Source organism: Anabrus simplex, chromosome 1 (assembly GCF_040414725.1).
Source record: "Anabrus simplex isolate iqAnaSimp1 chromosome 1, ASM4041472v1, whole genome shotgun sequence".
Classification (NCBI taxonomy): Eukaryota; Metazoa; Arthropoda; class Insecta; order Orthoptera; family Tettigoniidae; genus Anabrus; species Anabrus simplex.
In genome coordinates, this window is record NC_090265.1 from 1,079,795,616 (window position 1) to 1,079,814,075 (window position 18,460).

The window sequence follows — 18,460 nt, forward strand, 5'->3', positions numbered from 1 at the left end:
TCTAATCTTTCGGCAACGACAATTTGGAGATCGCCTATTTTTCGCTCCTCGGATCTCGCGTCGCAAATTCCTACACATGGAGCATGTTGAAAGCATCACTTTTCAAAACAGATGATCCACCCACAAATATTCCCCAATAACCCGAGAATATAACGTCGTCTCTTTTGTCCCTTATATTCAACTCCTCCAAGGGTATGCGTGGCCTGTACCTTCGTTTATCAACATGTTCAATAATATTCAGAAACGTTATGAACAATAATAATAATAATAATAATAATAATAATAATAATAATAATAATAATAATAATAATAATATTTGTTTTACGTCCCACTAACTACTCTTTTAAGGTTTTCCTAGACGCCAAGGTGCCGGAATTTAGTCCCGCAGGAGTTCTTTTACGTGCCTGTAAATCTACCGACACGAGGCTGACGTATTTGAGCACCTTCAAATACCACCGGACTGAGCCAGGATCGAACCTGCCAAGTTGGGGTCAGAAGGCCAGCGCCTAAACCGTTTGAGACACTCAGCCCGGCAACGTTATAAACAATGTGTGCCATGTGATGGTACACATTTTGAATATATATGAGTAGTATAATTGGATGGTTCTGCGGCCACCTCCACCTCAGGCTCCCAGAGGCCACCTCCACCTCCTCCTCCGCCGCCTCCTCCGCCGCCGCCTCCTCCTCCGCCGCCGCCGCCCGCGGGAAATTTGAATTTTGGCGGGAAATTTGAATTTTGGCGCGAGATTTGAATTTGTAAACAAAGCCACGTGCTTTTTGACAGCTGTCATCGACAACAACGCATCGCTAACCTCACTGCTGCCATCTTGACGGGCCTAAACCTCACTAGTGCCAACTTAACCTAACTAGCATGAGGTAAACAAACCCACGTGTTTTTTGACAGCCACGTGCTTTTTGACAGACAACAACGCATCGCAAACCTCAGTACTGCCATCTTGACGGGCCTAAACCTCAGTAGTGCCAACTTAACCTCACTAGCATGAGGTAAACAAAGCCACGTGCTTTTTGACAGCCACGTGCTTTTTGACAGATTTGTAAACAAAGCCACGTGCTTTTTGACAGCTGTCATCGACAACAACGCAACGCTAACCTCAGTACTGCCATCTTGACGGGCCTAAACCTCACTAGTGCCAACTTAACCTCACTAGCGTGAGGTAAACAAAGCCACGTGTTTTTTGACAGCCACGTGCTTTTTTGACAGCTGTCATCCGCCATCTTTAAACCACAAAGCACTGTGCCGCCCTCTATATCGCAGTAGCTGCAAAATTCGTCACCTGTCATCGGCAGTGCTGCCATCTTGACGGGTCTAAACCTTAGTGCTACCAACTTAACCTAACTAGCGCGAGGTAAACAAAGCCACGTGCAGCTGTCATCCGCCATCTTTAATCCATAGAGCACAGTGCTGCCCTCTTTAGCTACTTACCTTTGAAATGTGGTGGCGGATAATTTGAAAAATGCTTTTTGACAGCAGCCATCTTGCATCGCAAACCTCAGTGCTGCCCTCTTTAGCTAGATACCTGTGGTAGCAGACAATTCCACGTGACAGCAGTCATCTTTAATCAAGAGAGCACAGTGCTACCCTCTATGTGGTGGCGGCAAATAGAAAAATTCCACGTGCTCTTGTTTGGAAACAAACTCACGCGCTTTTTTTGACAGCCGTCATCCACCATCTTTAATCAACAGAGCACAGTGCTGTACTCTTTAGCTAGATACCTTTGAAATGTGGTGGCGGCAATTTGAAAAATTCTATGTGCTCTTGTTGGGAAACAAAGCCACGTGCTTTTTTTGACAGCTGTCATCCGCCATCTTTAATCAATAGAGCACTGTGCTGCTATCATGCCGGCAATTTCGTTAGCTGTCATCCGCCATCTTTAATCCAGAGAGAACAGTGCTGCACTCTATGTGGTGGCGGTAAATTCCATGTGCTTTACAAAGCCACGTGCTTTCTTGACAGCTGTCATCCGCCATCTTTAATCAATAGAGCACTGTGGTGCTATCATGCGGGCAATTTCGTTAGCTGTCATCCGCCATCTTTGAGAACAGTGCTGCACCCTATGTGGTGGCGGTAAATTCCATGTGCTTTACAAACCTATGTGCTTTTCTGACAGCTGTCATCCGCCATCTTTGAGAACAGTGCTGCACTCTATGTGGTGACGGCAAATTCCACGTAGAAACAAAGCCATGTGCTTTTTTGACAGCTGTCATCCGCTATCTTTAATCACCGTGCTGCCCGGTGGCGGCAAATTCCACGTGCTCTTGTTTGGAAACAAAGCCATGTGCTTTTTTGACAGCTGTCATCCGCCATCTTTAATCACCGTGCTGTCCCCTCTTTAGCTACTTACCTTTGACAGCCGTCATCCGCCATCTTTAATCACCGTGCTGCCCGGTGGCGGCAAATTCCACGTGCTCTTGTTTGGAAACAAAGCCATGTGCTTTTTTGACAGCTGTCATCCGCCATCTTTAATCACCGTGCTGTCCCCTCTTTAGCTACTTACCTTTGACAGCTGTCATCCGCCATCTTTAATCACCGTGCTGCCCGGTGGCGGCAAATTCTACGTGCTCTTGTTTGGCACTGCATTGCAATCAAACACTGTTTAGAAAAAAAAATCTCTTCTCAACATGAGCTAGACAATAACATACTTACGAATCTGCTCATCACCTTCTTTCTTCTTCTATGAGTAATAAACAAAAACTCTATCTTGCAAATAAGGAGCGGGAGGAAGGTGATACCTAACCTAAAATAAAAGAATATGCTAATTCTACATTATTTATTTACATCTTGTATGTACAAGTTTTATCTTGAATCATTTTACCCCAGTGATGTTTGCGTACTTCTCGATGCAATTCTTGAACGTACAAGTTTAAACTTGCCGTACTACACTCTCAGCGTACCTCTCCCGAATTGTGATGTAAGACAGCGTAACGTAAGTACACACACCTCTAGCATAATGTTTATGTAAAGTAGTACTTATCAATACTACTATGCCCCCAGGCTAGCGTGGTGGTAGAATTTGGGATGACAAACCGTTTACAATCATCGCTATTAAGGGCTACCTTACTAATTAAATGAGTGTACAACTGGTGCTTCTTGCTTCTAATGACAGACATTTGCTTATGCAAAACAGGTGGATTACTTTTAATGCAATTGTTATAGTTTTCAAAACTTAGCTGATTCTGAACGACATTCTTTTTAACCCCCTTCAATCTCTTTATTTGTAATTCATTTAAGAGTTTTATGCAATACGACTTGGATTTAGTACCTACAAATGAATCGATAATATTCCCAGCACATTCATCTTTCATTTTACCTAGAACCTTTTTGTTCACTAGCGGTAGATGATATTGATTATCTGCAGGATAGTTACTCGTATCAAACCTACCCAAGTCTGGCTTTATATCATTGTAATAGTCATCAGTTTTGATTTGATAAATAAACGAATCGGTATCTGTGTAGAGCAATTGCGCATTATGCGCGTACTTCTTCATCATATAATCGTAATGGAATTCATACATGAGTGTTTTAGCCAATTCAAGTACTGTGAAGCCGACGTAGGTAGGTTTGTCATACTTAACCTTGACACGATTCATCTGTATAATAACTAAATTCTCATGTATGATAGGTAGGTTTGTCATACTTAACCTTGACACGATTCATCTGTATAATAACTAAATTCTCATGTATGATGGTGCAGCTGTGGAAATTTGGTTTACTTATTAAATAGTTAGCACCATACCTTTTCTTAATATTATCCCAGTTTGTAATCAATTTTACATCAACGCGTTTGTCAACATTCTCCATAGTCTTACCAAACACACTGTTATTCATGAGCTTGTAGAAATCTTTTTCAAACTCGTTAACCGCATTCGTTCTTAAATTATTGTTCAGATCGATATATGGCTTTAGCCACGGTGACTGATTAAATTCTAGTACGCGATGAATTTTGGATAACTTCAAACCATGCTGCAAACACTGTTTTAAATTTCGGTAATGAATGATATACTTAGATTTATCGCATAAATTAGCAATGAGCATTTTCGTCGTTGATGCAATGTACGGGGACTTCATATTTTCAGGGCAGAACGGTAGGTCATTATGAGAAGTGTGTAACTCTTTAGGATACTGTAAGTCAACTTCGAGGAAATAACCTTTATCAGCTTCATCGCCTAGGGCGTGTAGCTGTAAAGCATCAATTTCGCACTGCGTCAGCCAGCGGAAACCACTCACCGGTAGATGCTGACTCATCGCCCACCCATACTGATTATTAGCATCGAGGTAAACGATATACTGAGATTCCTGACTAGAATCGAAACTCGGCATGTACTTATTATTAGCACTCGAATACCGGCCGCTGCACTGACTCAGACCGCCTCGAATGGATGCTTTTATAAAGTGCACCATATCGATATCGGTTAGCAGTTCCAAATTCACACGCGTGTATTTTAACATCGCGTCCCAACTTAACCCAGGTGCAGTAAAATACTGACATGGGTCAAGGCTGTAGGTGTTCATGCAAACACAGCGAAAATTTTCAAAAACATCAGCTAACAAAAGTATATCTGTCTTTAAATATAAATCGGAGTATTCACCCAGCGTTTGAATGTGGAACTGCTCCCAGATATGTTGTGCATATAAATAGTCATCATCACTAATATCTGCTGAATTCAGCGAGCTGTAAAAGGATTGTTTCGATGGTAAGGCACGTTCTTCGAGGCGGTCTAAGCAGTCGAGATATTCGTAACAAAAAACACCCTTACGCCGAAGTAAATTAAACTGCGCTTCTTCGGGGAAAACGCGTCGAATTTCCGTAAATTGGTCAGGCTGTAAATGACTAGAAAGTTTATCGAGGCTACTCGCCATAAAGCGAAACGAGTCAAGGAATCTCAGTTTTATAGAATGCTCAGCATCTACTTTTACAGACTTTGCAAACGCAATGTACCGCTCTTTATTCTGAGGGATTATATCTACTTTTTCATCTGAAGCTCCAAATTGTGAAATGATGAAATGAGAGTCGTAACCAGATAAGTTATGAAAAATTACAGGGATGAATTTAGGAACTCTATACTTAAGATTACAGCTATAATGAGCGGCACATCTGTAGAAACCAGTTAAATGATCATGATCAAAAACTTTAGGGTCATTTTCGGAAAATTCCCCATCACAAATGCTACACTTTGTAGCACGTTCATGATCATTTAACTGAATGTCGGTGAGTGGCTTCATAGGAATATTACTATTCAGAATACGACCGAGACGAACTGCATCACTTTCAAGTCTTTCTAAAAATACTTTAGCAGCATCATGTCCTCGATACAGCTCTAACTTGTTAAGCGTACTATCGTAACTACACTTGATGTAATACGCGAAGCTATACGGGACATGCATGTGCGTAGTATTAGTGAAAGAGTTGTCAGGATTAGGTGAGCATGTGTTGCATGGCGTGAGGATGGCTTCAAAGTCTGCATAAATCACGAACGGTACCCACATCTGCTTGTGAAAATTTGTAAATTTTAAAACATTATTGCCTGTAGTAGGTATCTCTGTACGTACATGATTGCAGTCATTCTTGGAATGCTTCGTTAACTGATCTTCAGTTCTAAAATACTGCAAGCATCCATCACATAGCCACTTTTTCTTACGCCTGTTTGACAACTGACTGCCAACAAGTCTACTCAGATTTTTAATCCAGCAAAAGTGGCTATTCTCACTGTTTTCAATATAGAGTAAATTAACGTGAGTACTCTTCTTATGACATGTATAATACAGAGGACCTACTACAGACTTTTTCTCTACACCATACACATTGATACTAATGTTATTTAGTTCCTCAAAGTGCTTAATATCCTTTATCTGTACAGGAAATTCTATACTATCGAAATTTAGCTGCGTTGAATAGTGTGGATAGGATGATGTTCTCTTAGCTACGTCTGATTTCGCAGGATTTAAAGCCGACATCACCGCCCATGCAAAACATGCTTCGTCATTGTTTTGGATGTTTACAACAGCATTTCTTTGCTGAATCCATGTCGGCAGCTCGATGTGCGAAGATCCACGCATAGGATTGTACTTATTGATGTTAACTTCTAGATACATTATCTCAACTAAAGCCCACCCTGATTCCTTTTCCTGAAATTCCTCGCTCTTAGTTGAAATAATGTTAGAGACATCCCTAAGTACATCACCAAAATTAGTCGACTCACTTATGACAAAATTCTTCGTATTAAATGATTTAATGTCCGTTATTTCGGATTCATCCGTGCTTTTAATGTACAAGGCGAAAAGTTCAAAATTAACTTTAAATAAACTATGATTGGACAAAGATTTAGCAAGAAGCTGTTGTACATCCGGTTGAACGCAATTTAAAAAGTTTGAAGTGCTCTGAAACTTTTGACTGGTGCGAATTCGGTAACTAGCAATCCTACTTTTAAATGCTGTATTAATTTCCTCGATGTTTGCGTTACTACCACTTCTACACGCATTATTTTTATGCGCATTACTCCGTAAGTGTCCCTGAAAATGCGAAGATGGTACATCAGTGTTACAGTGCTCGCAGTGAATAGTTTGAAGTTCATTTTTCCTAGGTTTTTTACTACTAGTACTTTCTACAGCTACATCAGTAGCTGCACGCTTTTTCCCTACTACTACCTGAGGGCAAGTAGATATTTGATGTACCTCTGCTAAGTGAGCCTGGTATTGCTCTACATTAGCGAAGTACAGCCCGCAAACATCACATAAAGCAGATGTTATGCTAGGGTGTTTTGATTTCATATGGCGCATGAAGTTATCTCGCCTTGTAAACGATGCCTCACACTGCTCGCAGGTGAACGTAGACGCTTCTCCATGTTTGATTTGTAAATGCCGTGTAAGGGCATCTCTTCTTGTAAAAGTTATATCACACTGCGAGCAGGGAAACATCTGAAAAGAGAACAACCAATAGAGATTAGCCTAAAGTTGCGATGTTCAACCTATAGAGGTTGGACATGGCTGTGAGTTAGGCCTATAGCATGAGGATTGAAGAGAACGACTAAAGTTACGATGTTCGGAAGAAACCAAGTTTCAACCTGTTGAGGACAGACATAGCTACGTGTGCGTGTTTGAAATTATACCACGTCTATAGTATGAGGATTAAAGAGAACAACTATTTATGATTAGCTTAAAGTTACGATGTTCGGAAGAAACCAACTTTCAACCTGTTGAGGGCAGACATAGCTATGTGTGCGTGTTTGAAATTATACTACGTCTATAGTATGTAGATTAAAGAGAATAACTATTTATCAATAGACTAAAGTTACGATGTTCGGAAGAAACCAAGTTTAAGCCTGTTGAGGACGGACATAGCTATGTGTGCGTGTTTGAAATTATACCACGTCTATAGTATGTAGATTAAAGAGAACAACTATTTATGATTAGCTTAAAGTTACAGAAGAAACCAAGTTTCAGCCCGTTGAGGGCAGACATAGCTATGTGTACGTGTTTGAAATCATACCACGTCTATAGTATGTTGATTAAAGAGAACAACTATTTATGATTAGCTTAAAGTTACGATGTTCGGAAGAAACCAACTTTCAACCTGTTGAGGGCAGACATAGCTATGTGTGCGTGTTTGAAATTATACTACGTCTATAGTATGTAGATTAAAGAGAACAACTATTTATCAATAGACTAAAGTTACGATGTTCGGAAGAAACCAAGTTTAAGCCTGTTGAGGACGGACATAGCTATGTGTGCGTGTTTGAAATTATACCACGTCTATAGTATGTAGATTAAAGAGAACAACTATTTATGATTAGCTTAAAGTTACAGAAGAAACCAAGTTTCAGCCTGTTGAGGACGGACATAGCTATGTGTGCGTGTTTGAAATTATACCACGTCTATAGTATGTAGATTAAAGAGAACAACTATTTATGATTAGCTTAAAGTTACAGAAGAAACCACGTTTCAGCCCGTTGAGGGCAGACATAGCTATGTGTACGTGTTTGAAATCATACCACGTCTATAGTATGTTGATTAAAGAGAACAACTATTTATGATTAGCTTAAAGTTACGATGTTCGGAAGAAACCAACTTTCAACCTGTTGAGGGCAGACATAGCTATGTGTGTGTGTTTGAAATTATACTACGTCTATAGTATGTAGATTAAAGAGAACAACTATTTATCAATAGACTAAAGTTACAGAAGAAACCAAGTTTAAGCCTGTTGAGGACGGACATAGCTATGTACGCACCTCGTCTATAGTATGTAGGTTGAAGAGAACAATTATTTATGAATAGCTTAAAGTTACGGAAGAAACCAAGTTTAAGCCTGTTGAGGACGGACATAGCTATGTGTGCGTGTTTGAAATTATACTACGTCTATAGCGTGAGGATTGAAGAGAACAACTATTTATGATTAGCTTAAAGTTACAGAAGAAACCAAGTTTAAGCCTGTTGAGGACGGACATAGCTATGTACGCACCTCGTCTATAGTATGTAGGTTGAAGAGAACAATTATTTATGAATAGCTTAAAGTTACAGAAGAAACCAAGTTTAAGCCTGTTGAGGACGGACATAGCTATGTGTGCGTGTTTGAAATTATACTACGTCTATAGTATGTAGATTAAAGAGAACAACTATTTATGATTAGCTTAAAGTTACAGAAGAAACCAAGTTTAAGCCTGTTGAGGACGGACATAGCTATGTGTACGTGTTTGAAATTATACCACGTCTATAGTATGTAGATTAAAGAGAACAACTATTTATGATTAGCTTAAAGTTACAGAAGAAACCACGTTTCAGCCCGTTGAGGGCAGACATAGCTATGTGTACGTGTTTGAAATCATACCACGTCTATAGTATGTTGATTAAAGAGAACAACTATTTATGATTAGCTTAAAGTTACAGAAGAAACCAAGTTTAAGCCTGTTGAGGACGGACATAGCTATGTGTGTGTGTTTGAAATTATACCACGTCTATAGTATGTAGGTTGAAGAGAACAATTATTTATGAATAGCTTAAAGTTACGGAAGAAACCAAGTTTCAGCCTGTTGAGGGCAGACATAGCTATGTACGCACCTCGCGTGAGGATTAAAGAGAACAACTATTTATCAATAGACTAAAGTTACGATGTTTTAGAAGAAACCAAGTTTCAACGAATAGAGGTCAGACATACCTTAAAATCTTCGCGCTGCAAACTGTTACTCGGATGTATAAAATGCGTGCGTTCAAGCCTGAAACTTGAATGATAATATTCTGGTCGTACCTAAAAAGAAAAGAAGAAACATATATGAATGTAGTGTAGGGTGCATCATCTAACCTAATTATCTTTACAACTCAAAGTTCGAAAACATACCTTTAAAAAAAATGCATGTGCTGCAGACTGTTACTCGGATGAATAAAATGCGTACTTTCAAGCCTGTAACTCGAACGGTACCTAAAAAAGAAAAGAACAAACATATATGAATGTAGTGTAGGGTGTATCAGCTAGCCTAGTTATCTTTACAACTCAAAGTTCGAAAACATACCTTAAAAATGCATGTGCTGCAGACTGTTACTCGGATGAATAAAATGCGTACTTTCAAGCCTGTAACTCGAACGGTACCTAAAAAGAAAAGAACAAACATATATGAATGTAGATGTCTAGCGTAGAAGTTGCTTTGCAGACAGTAACTAACAGTTCTAGCTTACCTTAAGATAAAGGCTGAAGAATAATATTCACTGCAGACGGGAGATGTGTACGTGATAAACGCATACAGAGAACTGTGAGCACTTCACGCAGACTGTAGCGAGTAAATATGCTGCTTGTTACCAAGCGGATGTGAAAAAATCGCTGACAACTGCAGTACAGTCGGAGCGAATGCAACAAGAGCACTCCTGTAGTCCCGCAAGCTGACGTATTTAAGCCGGAATCGAACCTCCTGTTGATGCCGAGGTGTCAGAATTTAAGAGTTCTGCAGTGGATCGAGCCTTGGAAAGTTAGCGCGCGATCCTCGACTTCTCGAGGGTACATCCGCGGTATTCCTTACCTGTAGGCACTTAAAGGTATTGGGCTAAAACTACATTTAGCTAGATCATGTAATGACGATCGCGCAGGCCCCCCTCGCCTAGCATTTACGGCTTCTAGTTCGAACCCGCTATCCCCGAAGTAGCGAGAATGATTGAAGAGTGTTGAGGGTGATTCATTCGTCGGATGGAGGTGTTAAGCTGGCTTCTTCGGTAGGAGTAGGCTATGTCGGGATATCGATTTAAAATCCTAGTCAGGAAGGGCAACCGGCTGTATAAAGCTATGGTGTGAGGCGGGGTGTGCAAAAAAAAAGCTAGCAATAAGTAAGGGCTGTTGATGGGGACGTTAAACCTTGTGCAGACTCCTTCGAAAATGATTTTTTGAGTACAAGACTTGACGGTGATTCATTTGTCGGATAGAGGCAATAAGCCTTGTGCAGGCTTCTTCAGCGGGAGTAGGCTATGTGTCGGTACCGGGATATCTAGTTATAAAACCCGCTACAACAAATTTATCACGTATACTGCGATTTAAAATCCTAGTCAGGAAGGGCAGCCGGTCGTAAAACTATGGTGTGAGGCGGGGTGTGCAAGAAAGCCAGCATTAAGTAAGGGCTGTTGATAGGAGGCGTTAAACTATGTGCAAGCTCCTTCACCAGGAGAAGCCTACATGCCGGTACCGTGCAGGTTCTTTCGATAGGAGTAGGCACTGTGTGTGTTTTAACCTCTCCGTACAATCATGATATTTTACGTTAGGAACTTACATAGGCTAAATGCTACACATTCCGTAGCAGAGCCAGGAATCGAACTCGGACCTCCGAGGGTAGCAGCTAATCACACTAACTACTGCACTACAGAGGAGGACTATTTCAGAATATTTTACAACCTTAATTAGTACTGTGTTTTAAGAGCTTACATGCTACTCGGCTAAGAAGACGTTCGCGAGTTACAAGCACGCCGTGTCCTCGTTCAAGGTTGAGCCGGAAGTTACGTGTACAATTTCAGCTAACACATGCATTCCACACAACTCGCTCAGAATGACTGTGCCGATACTTTCAAGGACTGTAGAACAAATCTATAGCCTGCAGTATGCATGCATCTCACCCGGTAGTCTCGGGTTCGATTCTCTTGGGGATAAAAATGTGTTTAAATCACATGAATGTGTTGAGTTGTCCTTCCTGATGCAAAACTAGCAGTATCTAACCTCATACACCATAGTTTTACGACCGGTTGCCCTTCCTGACAACTCGGATTAAGAATCTGTTTTACAACGTCTAACACGGGGAATCGGGGATTTACAGCTAGATGCACTTCTTAGATTTTAAATCACGAACTATTGTTTTACGGCCGGATGCCCTTCCTGACGCAAAACTAAGATTTTAAATCGCAAGAATTTGTTTTTAAGACTAGTCGCCCTCCCTGATGCAAAACTAGCAGTATCTAGCCTCATACACTATGGTTTTCGACCGGTTGCCCTTCCTGACGTCAAAGAACTCGGATTAAGAATCTGTCGAGAATCGAGGGATTTACAGCTTAAAGATGGCAGATGACAGCTGTCAGAAAAGCATATAGGTTTGTAAAGCACATAGAATTTACCGCCACCACATAGAGTGTAGCACGGTGATTAAAGATGGCGGATGACAGCTGTCAAAAAAGCACATGGCTTTGTTTCCAAACAAGAGCACGTGGAATTTGCCGCCACCGGGCAGCACGGTGATTAAAGATGGCGGATGACGGCTGTCAAAGGTAAGTAGCTAAAGAGGGGACAGCACGGTGATTAAAGATGGCGGATGACAGCTGTCAAAAAAGCACATGGCTTTGTTTCCAAACAAGAGCACGTGGAATTTGCCGCCACCGGGCAGCACGGTGATTAAAGATAGCGGATGACAGCTGTCAAAAAAGCACATGGCTTTGTTTCTACGTGGAATTTGCCGTCACCACATAGAGTGCAGCACTGTTCTCAAAGATGGCGGATGACAGCTGTCAGAAAAGCACATAGGTTTGTAAAGCACATGGAATTTACCGCCACCACATAGGGTGCAGCACTGTTCTCAAAGATGGCGGATGACAGCTAACGAAATTGCCCGCATGATAGCACCACAGTGCTCTATTGATTAAAGATGGCGGATGACAGCTGTCAAAAAAGCACGTGGCTTTGTAAAGCACATGGAATTTACCGCCACCACATAGAGTGCAGCACTGTTCTCTCTGGATTAAAGATGGCGGATGACAGCTAACGAAATTGCCGGCATGATAGCAGCACAGTGCTCTATTGATTAAAGATGGCGGATGACAGCTGTCAAAAAAAGCACGTGGCTTTGTTTCCCAACAAGAGCACATAGAATTTTTCAAATTGCCGCCACCACATTTCAAAGGTATCTAGCTAAAGAGTACAGCACTGTGCTCTGTTGATTAAAGATGGTGGATGACGGCTGTCAAAAAAAGCGCGTGAGTTTGTTTCCAAACAAGAGCACGTGGAATTTTTCTATTTGCCGCCACCACATAGAGGGTAGCACTGTGCTCTCTTGATTAAAGATGACTGCTGTCACGTGGAATTGTCTGCTACCACAGGTATCTAGCTAAAGAGGACAGCACTGAGGTTTGCGATGCAAGATGGCTGCTGTCAAAAAGCATTTTTCAAATTATCCGCCACCACATTTCAAAGGTAAGTAGCTAAAGAGGGCAGCACTGTGCTCTATGGATTAAAGATGGCGGATGACAGCTGCACGTGGCTTTGTTTACCTCGCGCTAGTTAGGTTAAGTTGGTAGGACTAAGGTTTAGACCCGTCAAGATGGCAGCACTGCCGATGACAGGTGACGAATTTTGCAGCTACTGCGATATAGAGGGCGGCACAGTGCTTTGTGGTTTAAAGATGGCGGATGACAGCTGTCAAAAAAGCACGTGGCTGTCAAAATCACGTGGCTTTGTTTACCTCACGCTAGTGAGGTTAAGTTGGCACTAGTGAGGTTTAGGCCCGTCAAGATGGCAGTACTGAGGTTAGCGTTGCGTTGTTGTCGATGACAGCTGTCAAAAAGCACGTGGCTTTGTTTACCTCATGCTAGTGAGGTTAAGTTGGCACTACTGAGGTTTAGGCCCGTCAAGATGGCAGTACTGAGGTTTGCGATGCGTTGTTGTCTGTCAAAAAGCACGTGGCTGTCAAAAAACACGTGGGTTTGTTTACCTCATGCTAGTTAGGTTAAGTTGGCACTAGTGAGGTTTAGGCCCATCAAGATGGCAGCAGTGAGGTTAGCGATGCGTTGTTGTCGATGACAGCTGTCAAAAAGCACGTGGCTTTGTTTACAAATTCAAATCTCGCGCCAAAATTCAAATTTCCCGCCAAAATTAAAATTTCCCGCGGGCGGCGGCGGAGGAGGCGGCGGAGAAGGAGGTGGAGGTGGCCTCTGGGAGCCTGAGGTGGAGGTGGCCGCAGAACCATCCAATTATACTACTTATATGGTATAAATGCAATTAAATAACATTTCAGTTTGGTCTGTGTTGCCGCAGACGGTATTTCTTGATTACTTAAAAATGACTTGTGGTGGATAAGGAGAGTAGGGGCTGTGTGACCGAGACAGTAATATTGTTCTCGGTTCATCCGGAAGAACGTGGGTTATCGAAACCGACTTTCAACCTATTAGGTCGTGTTATGTACATTTAAGTACGTGTTGAAGAGATGTTAAGTACAGAACAAAAATGGCCAACCAGACACCAGTGGGATCCGAACCCACGTCAAGAAGTCGAGAAATTTAAGAAACGAGATTACCACTTCCGGAGAGGCACGTGGTCCTGAGATTAACTCAGCCTACGCAGGATAATTCTTGGGGACAAAGGCGACTGGGCACAGAGCTAACCATTCCATCCTACTAAGTGCCGAGGTTACGGATAAAGGAAGCTTTTATCTTCAACTCCTCCAAGGGTATTCATGGCTTGTACGGATGTGGCTTTGCTTGCTTTGCTTTGGATAAGGAGAGTTTTGATTCTCACTGTCTCAATTATAACCCCCTGTGAGTGGGGGCGGTAGAAAAACACCCACGGTATTCCCTGCCTATCGTAAGAAGCGACTAAAAGGGGTCACAGGGATTTTTAACTTGGGAGCGTGGGTTAGTGACTACGGGGTCCTTAGCTGAGTCCTGGAATTGCTTCCACTTACTTGTGCCAGGCTCCTCACTTTCATATATCCTATCCGACCACCCTTGGTCAACTCTAATTTTCTGACCCCGACGTTATTAGGTTGCGAGGGCTACGGAGTCTTTCATTTTTCGCCCTTCGTGGCTCTTGCCTTTCTTTGGCCGATGTCTTCATATTTCGATACGTCGGACTCCTTTTTTCTCCCTGATTAGTGTTATATAGAGGATCTTCATATTCAGACAACACACCACACTACCAACCACAACAGGAACACACAATGTGATTACATCCCTACATATAGGGTTGGAGCCAGGAGGGGCGTCCAGCCGTAAAACAGGACATATCCACATGTGCGATACGTTTCTCACCCGTGACCCCACAAGGTGTGGGAAAAGCGGTAGAAGAAGTAGGGGGTTATATAGAGGAAAGTTGCTTAGTTTTACTTACTCTTAAGAAACAATAATCACCACCACCTATCTCAATTACACGGAAACATTTAGGCTAATATAAACGATTAATGTGAACATTATTAATGTTAAAAAATGTCCAGAAGGGAGCCATATCATTCCGTCGACTGCGAATATAAACGTATTCAAGATCTTTAGTGAGGCAAGTGGAAGTATGTATCTCTTCCCTTAGTGCAATGTCACAGCATTGCCCTAAAAAGGAAGCTTGTAGTGGTGTCTCACCGGCACACTATCCGCAAGTGACTTGGAAAGGTGTGGAAATCAACCTGACGAGTCTGCACACATCGATCTCTTCGTATGTCCACATATTTTTTTCGGCTGGGTGGCACTCACCTCTTAGCATCCTCAGCCGGCCCAAGAACAAGCAAACGGGCAGACACCTAGTTGGTTGTCGCCTCCCCACCATGTCTTCCTCTTGTCTCGTGAAGAATGTGGACACTGCCTATTCCCCCGACGCCATTCGCAAGTGGCTTTGTGACACTGGGGCTGACGTTCGAGTGGTACTTCGTCTCCAGGATGCTTTCTCTGGCCAGCCGTCTCCTGATATTGTGGTCTTCTTTCGCGATCCGCACATGGCATCTTTGGCCCTCCTTCGCGACGACTTACTGATCTTTCATGTCTCGCATCAAGTTCTTCCTACTCCTGCCCATATTTTACAGCACCTGGCCTCTGATCCTGACTTCCCTCTCTCTGTACCGTCTCCCCTCCCTATTTCTACCGCTGCTTCCCTCACGACTCCCGTCCAACATCTTTCACCTACTCTTACTATTACTACCACTACCGTCACCGCTTCCGTTCATCTTTCCCCATCTTCTTCCACCCCACTCTTACGTCTAGTCATTCCTCTCCGTTGATGTCTCCCACCGTATCCTCCATATCTACGACTCTTATGAGTCCCCAGCGGCCCCCTGCCGACTCCGTTGCTACTGCCAGCGCCACTCAGCCAGCCTCTGTCAGAGAGTCTGGCGCTACTACGGCACATCACCCGTCTTCATCATTCAGCTGTGTTCTTCGTGGCGTTGACCCTGCTATTACTGAGCACGACCTCCTGCTCGACCTCCACCAGGCAGGCGTCCCGCGTGGCGAGTTTTCCGCATCTTCAACATCCATGGGCCGACGTACATGGTTCGCCTTCAGCTTCCCACCAATGAAGACGTCCAACGCTTGCTCACCAACGGCGTCCATCTTCACCGGCGGACTTATCGTGTGGTGCCTTCTCGTTTCCCACCCCGCGCCGCGCGATCACCTTCCCCTCCCTCCTCTCCCCGTTCTCGACCAACACCGCCACCCGACCCCCCGTCGCACGCTATTTACCCTCCTGTTCCGCAACTGCTTTCCAGCCCACCGCCTCTTTCATTTCTAGAACTTCTCCGTCTACTTGCCACCTCCGTCACCAATATCTCCACCACTCTCTATTATCTTCTCCTCCAATCTTACCCCTCTTGTCCTCCTTTCACTACTGTCCCACCGTACCCACAACCTGCCCCGCCTCACCCTCTGTAACACTCTCTTTCGTAGTTCTCTGTCATTTTTGTATAACTCACTGTTTATGTAACACCTTTACTTTTCTGTAATGCGCGCTCGGGATACTTTGCTCTGTCAATAAATTTCTCGTCCCTCTTCCCTATGGTGTTTGTGGGGGTTCGCTCGATCGGGTGCTTTGCTGCTCCTCCCTGGTCCCGGCTTGTTGTCACGGTCTCCCTGCGCCAATTCACTTACTCTCTTCCCTTTTCGGTGTGTACGACACATACCTTCTACATTTCACATTTTACTGCTTATTGTCTTCCCATATGGCCGAAGAGCTCCTTAGTTGAGCTGATGGCCCGCCCAGCCTATTGTGGTGGGAATGAAATGACCTCATGACGACGACGACGACGACGAGTCTGCTACCACATTATAGCTAAAAGCTGTTAATTTAAAACGACTTAAAAGGTCTAAAACATGTTGTTACGCATCATTAATGTTAGCCGACCCGCGGTGTAAGGGTAGCATGCCTGCCTCCTACCCGGAGGCTCCGGGTTCATTTCTACCCGAATCCATGGGCGCCCATATGACAGTTTGTAGGGGGGAAGGTTAGACCTGGGGGTATGTAGCATTTTTAACAATTTGGAAGAAGAATTGTGACTTGTATTCTGCAGTAGGCCTATCCCCTGTATCTCCTGCCTGTTGGTGGGGGGTGATACTACCACTTCTACGTAATACCGACTTTTAAATAATTTTCTTGAAAGAAAAATACCTGACTACATTATATTTTTGCCTTTCCTTGAAAGATAGGAGGGGAAGAGGGCGTCCCTCCCCCCTTGCCCTCGGGCATGGGCGCCCTTGTCTGAATCTGAGGGCTGGTTCGAGGTCCACTCAGTCTAAGTGATTACAATTGTGGAGCTATCTGACGGTGAGATGAAGGCCCCGGTCTAGAGAGCCAAGGATAACAGCCGAGAGGATTCGTCGTTTCGACCACACGACACCTCGTAATTTGCAGGCCTTCGAGCTGAGCAGCGGTCCCTTGGTAGGCCATGGCCCTTCGGGGCTGTTGCGCTATGGGGTTTGGTTTGGTTTGGTTTGGTTTGGTTTGGTTTGGTTTGGTTTGGTTTGGTTTGGTTTGGTTTGGTTTGGTTTGGTTTGGTTTGGTTTGGTTTGGTTTGGTTTGGATCATTGAAGTTAAAAGTTAATATTGAGTAAAATTTGCTCTGATTAAAAACCACTGTTGAAAGTGGAGTATTAAAATGACTGCTTCTCTAACGTTTTCGGTTTCCGGTTTCGTTCGATTAACAATCTAATGTCACATAAACAATAGGTATCCTTTCTTTATGCTTTCGGTTCCCGTACAATTTTTTTGAATGTGGCGTCATTTTGAATGTGATAAATAGCAGATTTCGGGTGGGGAGCAATTGTCATACCCACTTACACCGCCGCTGCCTGACTCTTCATTCTAACGCTGGACAAACGATATCAGCATTTTGGTATATGCCTGTTCCAGGGTCTCTTTCCGTAATGTATTTGCATAAGGTAGTGTTCAGATCCTCCCCTTACTGATAAAAGCTGAGTTGTACCAGGCATGACCAGGGGGCGGGACAGCCTGCTGTTTCGTATTAGCTATCATCCTTCTCATTACAGCTCTGTCCGCTGTACCGTACTGGTCGGACCTGGGTGAGTACCAAACAAACTCAACTGCAGATTTAAGATTACGGCTCATATTAAACTCATCAACATTTATGCTCTCTTCTGTGAAGAAGATTAGTTTGAAAATTTACGTGATTGTTAATTATGTGGTCGGAGATACGGGATCTCCAGTTTTACGTGGGTTCCGAACCATAAGAATGTGACTTTTCATTTTAACCCTTCGCTAGGCGCAATAATTTTGTAACATTACTAGGCGCAACTCATCTGAGAGATTATTGTACTTTTAATGGATAAAAAAATAAAACTGTTTTAATCAGTAGTTTCAATTTCCACGTATAGTCTGGTGCTTTCCGAAAACGCTTCGGTTAAAAGATTAGCTTTTAATTAATTTGGTAGCCTATAGATACAGCATAGTAAAAGGTTGCACTTTTGTCACTTTCGTTGCATGATTGGTCGCAATCTATCTGCTAGATTAAACAAAAGATAAAACGGGAGCGGGCGCCAGATTGTCAATATTATTTAGTCTTAGTGTTTCCTTTATTTTCGTTATATACATTACAATTATTATTATTATTATTATTATTATTATTATTATTATTATTATTATTATTATTATTATTATTATTATTATTATTATTTAAAAACCAAACCCCATGGCACCTACCGCCCATGAAGGGCCTTGACCTACCAAGCGACGGCTGCTCAGTCCGAAGACCTACAGATTACGAAGTGCCGTATGGTTAGCATGAC